The sequence below is a fragment of the Fundulus heteroclitus genome, chromosome 3 (assembly GCF_011125445.2).
Source record: "Fundulus heteroclitus isolate FHET01 chromosome 3, MU-UCD_Fhet_4.1, whole genome shotgun sequence".
Lineage (NCBI taxonomy): Eukaryota > Metazoa > Chordata > Actinopteri > Cyprinodontiformes > Fundulidae > Fundulus > Fundulus heteroclitus.
The window spans coordinates 3,012,918-3,018,463 of NC_046363.1; the positions used below are offsets into that span (position 1 = coordinate 3,012,918).

The window sequence follows — 5,546 nt, forward strand, 5'->3', positions numbered from 1 at the left end:
GATCATCAGATCTATTCAGTCTTCCAGATACTGTAGGGTAACATTGGACTACTGTGCACTCACTGTGTAAAAAAGGATGTCAATGACAAAATGAAACGTGTAGAAATCCTGTCAGAGAGGATGAGAAGGAATAAAGATTAGACAAATGTTGCACAGAATAGTATTATTATCATTCATAATAAATTTAAGAAGTTCCTCTCACCTTACTAATTTACAAGATCAGCTTTGTCAGCAACCCACTCTTCTCAGCCACCTTATCTATCACTGTGTCTGTGTCTAATGCCATGAGGATGTCTTTTTCAGTGGCCATCAATATAAATGCATCCAGCTTGCTTGCAGACAGCTTGCTCCTAAGTCTGGACTTGATAAACTTGAGCGTAGAGAAGGTTCTTTCACAGGCCACTTGGGTAAGGAAAGGGTCAGCAAGAACTTATAAGCAAGCCCAAGGAGATGATAAGCATCTGAGAACATGTTAAGCCGCTGTAGAATCTGGTAGCAGCACAGTGGGCAATTTTTACAGGAGGCACAGGTTTTACCCCCTATATCCGTTTCCTCTTCTTGTCATTCAGCTCCAGCTTCTACTGTTCTAGTCATGTCCCACTGTCCTGCTAAACATTTCAGCTCTGATTGGAGATTGTCCACTGTTGCACTAGTTCTGAATTTCATCAGACATCTACTCAAAACTTCCAGAGCATTGTTGGGCAGAGTAGTGGTCCAGAGCTGTTCAAAGTTCCTTGGATCCAGCCATGCTAAATCGGCGAAAAGAGTGCCATGTGTCATAAACCTTCTATGAATAGCCTCAAGCTGCTCTTGAGGCTATTCATAGAAGGTCATTTGTAATAAGTAATTTTTTATCTAATTTCCTAATTTTTGACCATATTCTCTTTAAAATCGCAGACTTTTCGCTATTTTTCATGTAAATCCTTGGTGGCGCTTGATAACGAAGCCGGTGAGGCCACAGCGATCTTGGCCTCCCCTGGGATTGCGCAATCCCATGTTAACTGCGCTGGCTTCCATTTTGTGATGCATCTTCCTGTCTCTAGATCATAAATTCAATTGTTCAAACAGTTATGAACTGATTTTCCACAATTTAATGTATGTGGATTATGAATTGTGTTTTGGTCATCAAACTGTGTGCAAGTAACATGTTTTCATGCTGCTGGGCGATCATAAAAGGCAAAGAACGGGTTGTAGGTGAGGCCGGCAGTTCCTTGGCCTCTAGGCAGGGGGCGCTCAAGGAGCACCGCTCATGATCCCAGAACTATAGAGTAACAGCAAGTTATGGATGTTTTATTAGCGAATTTTGCTAAACAAGTAAAGCACTAAAAAGACTCTAAACATACAGCCGGAACAGGACTGTTCAAGGAAGGCTTTCCTCCCTGGCAGTGAGCTCCATTCAGACTGAGAGAGTTTTTAAAACTGAAGAAGATAAAAAGAACTTTTACCAGAAAGTGGCCGATATTTTTGTTCAGAAAGAGCGCCGCATGGACTTCATTTATAAGCAGAGGTAGGACAGCAATAATTATTCATGTTTTGTTTTCGTAATGAGATGTGCGTAATGTGGGTTATAGTTTTTAAATGTGTTACTAATGCAGAAATCCATCATAACTCATAAACTGTTACCAACCAAATGACAAATAGCCTATTTTTTTCCATCAAAGAATCAATATTTTTTCCATGTCTCTTGGTGATTTTATTTGGCTCATCCAGTCTCCTTCAGCACTTTGCAATGAGTCTACTCTGTAGAGTGTATATATTTGTAAATCTGACTCTGATGACGTCAGTGCCTCACTTCACTGCTCGGTTCGCCGTCGCCTCCACCTTATTACATCAGACACTGGAGCAGATGAAGGGCCTGCTGTTGGGAACATGTCAGTCAGTTTGACACATTTCACAGCGTCCGTTTGAAGACCTCGTTTTTTTTCTTTGCGCAGTTTCTCTGCGCCTCCCTTGCGTTTCTTATTCATTACTACTGTGAACACCGCTGCACAAAGTTCCACATGGAGCGTGAAGGTGTTTTTCTACTTCATGATTGGCCTAGCCCTTTAGACTGTCAGGGATGATAACCAATGGGCTGCAGTAGCCTGTGGTAGGGCCGGATGATCGGAACAGACACTTGCGCTGCTGATTTTATTTTTCTTCATGCATTATGCAAATATAACGAGGCCGATATGTAATAATAATAATAATAATACATATTATTAATATACATGTCGGGTCTGCCGGCCCAAGCAGCACGTCGGCCCACCGGGCAAATGCCGGTACGCCCGATTACCAGTCCATGCCTGACTACATAGAAGACAGCAGAGGCTATCACAGAATCATAAACAAAGTTCTGAGCACAGGCCTGCTCACACCAAAGGACCTCTGTATCCTCAGAAAATAGAGGTGACCCTGGCCTTTCATGTACAGGGCGTCAGTATTATGGGACCAATCAAGCTTATTATTGAGGTGCACTCTCAGGTACTTAAAACTGCCCACTAACTCCATGTCCTTCCCCTGAATGTTAACCGGTAGGTGAAGTAGCGATGTTCTCCTAAAGTAAATCACTATTTCCTTCGTCTCACTGATGTTCACGCACATGTACAGTCACACCAGTCCCCAAAGTCCATGATGACTGCTCAATACTCTTAATGTAGACAGTAGCGGAGTTGTCAGAGAACTTCTGAAGATGACAGCTGTTACTATTGCAGGTGAAGTCTGCAGTGTAAAGCTGGAAAAGAAACAATGACACAACAGGAAGGTTTATATGAAAGCATATAAATGTGTTAGAATGGCCTTGTCAAAGTCATAAATGTGAATCCCACTAAGTATCTGTCACAAGATTTCAAAGTTTACGTTCATAGATGCTCTCTTTCACATCTGACAGTTTTTCACTCAAATTTGTATTTGTAAGAATCATATAAAATCCTGAATATTTATTCCACCTCAGAACTAAACTATATTTTGGGTTGATTATATCCATCCATTTTCTGACCCGCTTAATCCCTCATGGGGTCACTGGTGCCTATCTCTAGCATTCACTGGGCGACAGGGGGGGTACACCTGTCTCCAGTCTGCTGCAAGGCAACACAGAGACAAACAACCATTCACACACACACTCACACCTAAGGACAGTTTAGAGAAGCCAATTAACCTAACAGTCATGTTTTTGGACTGTGGGAGGAAGTCAAAGTACCCAGAGAGAATCCACGCATACACAGGGAGAACATGCTACCTCCATGCAGAAAGACCCAGGGTTGGATTTGAACCCAGAACATTGCAGCAGGTCGCAGGAATCGTCAGTGTCGGGGACCGGAACCACTGGAAGCGGAGACGACAAGTTAGCAACCGATAACTTTGCGGGGTGAAACAGTTACTGATGTTATGGTCACTAACCTTCTCACGAACCGGGATCAGGCGGGGAAGGTGAGTGCTGATTCCAGGTAGTGAGAGATGATACGGAAGATCCTCCAGAGCGATCAAGGGTCCGATCGGGAAAACTCTATGGAAGTCTCTCCAGAGACTGCTCATAGCGTGGTAGTCGGAAGACAGGCTATAGGTAGGAACCGTGATGACAGAGGCAGGCAGGATGATCGAGGGGATAACCAGAGTCCGTAGACCATGAGCGGGGTCTGGGTCAGAGCCAGTTGATCTGAGGTCCAGTGATACTCTGAAGCAGAATCCAAAGGCAGGGTCAGGGCACAGAAACAGGTCAGGTTATCCGGTAGGCAATGAGGTCCGACAGGGATAAGGCAGGCTCCAAGAATCAGAAGGCAGAACAGGTCAGGCAACAGGCAGGTGTGCAGATCCAACAGGGGCAAGGCATGATCAGAGAATCCGTAAACAGAACGGGTCAGGTAACATGCAGGCAGGCAGACAGGATACAGAAAAATGCTGGATTGAACCCAACAAAGGATTGTAATAATTTGGCACTAGTGACTGGTCTGAGGGCTGGTTATATAGTAGGAGATGCAGGTGGAACTCATGATAATTAGACCAGGACAGGAAGAGAGGCGGAGCTGAACAGGTGTGTCGGATGATAATTAGACCAGCACTAGAGCTGAGATCATGAGAGTGCCTTTGTGTAGTGGATCAACAAGTTTAACTGACAGTTAAACTTGGTTGCAAAAGTGGACCATCAGACTACCAACCGATTGTTAAAGCTCTGATGGCCACTATTGTTCCCAGTGGGATGATGTAACCCAGGGTAAAAACTGCCCTTAATCTCACCTTTGCTGCTCCATTGGTTAGTGACAATTAGTCACATGGTGCATTCAGCCAATCAGTGCATCTGGAGGGGTTATTCAGGCCTGCTCCAGCTTTCCCAGTCAGGTGTGAGGGGGAGAGCTGGAGACAAAGGAGCTACAGGTTTTTGCTTTCAAATAATTAGTTCATCTTTGTTTATTATGCACTTTTAAAACTCACAAAATGAAAATCATGTAGATCTGAATACCCAGTGAGCTTGGAGCCATGCGGTTGTCATGCACTAAACTAAATATGGAATTGGTGAGTAGTGAACAGAATGTTGTTATGTTTGTTTAGCATGTTGGTGGTGTTAGCCAATGCTACTTGTTAGTCAACTGTCACACGATTTAACGTCTTAAATTCAAAGTATGAGTTTAAGATAATGAGATAAATGCTGATATCTTTATCTTTATTCTGAAAGACTAGATGGTGGATATAATTGCATTTATTTCTGTAATTGAAAAAAGTCTAGTTAACTAGCAGGCTGGAAATTTACTGGTCCTGTTTATTTTAATACAGACCAGGTGACCCTTTGAAGGTAAAGGATGGCGAGTTTCTGACAACTGGCTGGGGCCAGGAGAACCTAAAATTCACTCCATACTGGTCTGGAAGGAGGCTGATGGTCTGTAGCATTTCCCCTTCCATCTCATCATACAGACACCCAATTCATGATTCATCTCTTCTCCGTTGGAAACAATTTGCGCTTTGAAATTTTCATCTCAAATACTGGACAATCAAACCATGGACTTTTTAAATGTGTGTCAGTCAGACATTGTGCTGACCGGTGGGGAAATGTAGTATTTCCGTGCACATTCATACGGAAGATCTACTGCAGTATTGTATATAATTATTGTATTTATATTTTTTGAGTTCTATGTATGGTTTGTGTTTTGTGGTGTTTATTTTACTTTTTCTCTTCTATAAAATACACAGTATTGAAAGCAGTTATTCCTTTGTATTGTTTTTTTAATTAATTACTGAGAACAGCTCCAGTAGATGAATTTAGACTTCTGATATTATATGCCTTCTAGTCCTTAATAAATAAACTAGTGTTACACTGAGTTATGCTCATAATAACATTACTGCAAGAGGGAGACGATTGGACCCGGAAGCCACCGCCTCCGTTTAACGTCAGGCGGTTTCTCTTCACAAAAATTACCTCTTTTATACCCCTTTCAAACCAATAGCCGCAGTTCTACTCAGCTCCTCCCCACACGGATTACTTTTGCTTGCTTTAGAGATTCTAACAGCCCAGAAAGGCCTGGAAGAGGGACACGCCTCTCGGGGAGTCACTTTAGCCCCCGTCCCTTCATCCCTCC

At 43.0% G+C, this 5,546-nt stretch overlaps 1 long non-coding RNA gene across 1 annotated transcript; it reads left to right on the plus strand.

Annotated features, from left to right (window-relative positions):
* The first annotated feature begins 4,320 nt into the window (after positions 1-4,320).
* On the plus strand, positions 4,321-4,810 carry LOC118557881. Its single transcript, XR_004928075.1, has 3 exons — positions 4,321-4,350; positions 4,426-4,488; positions 4,747-4,810. It is a non-coding gene; the product is annotated as an uncharacterized LOC118557881 (long non-coding RNA).
* The last annotated feature ends 736 nt before the right edge of the window (positions 4,811-5,546 follow it).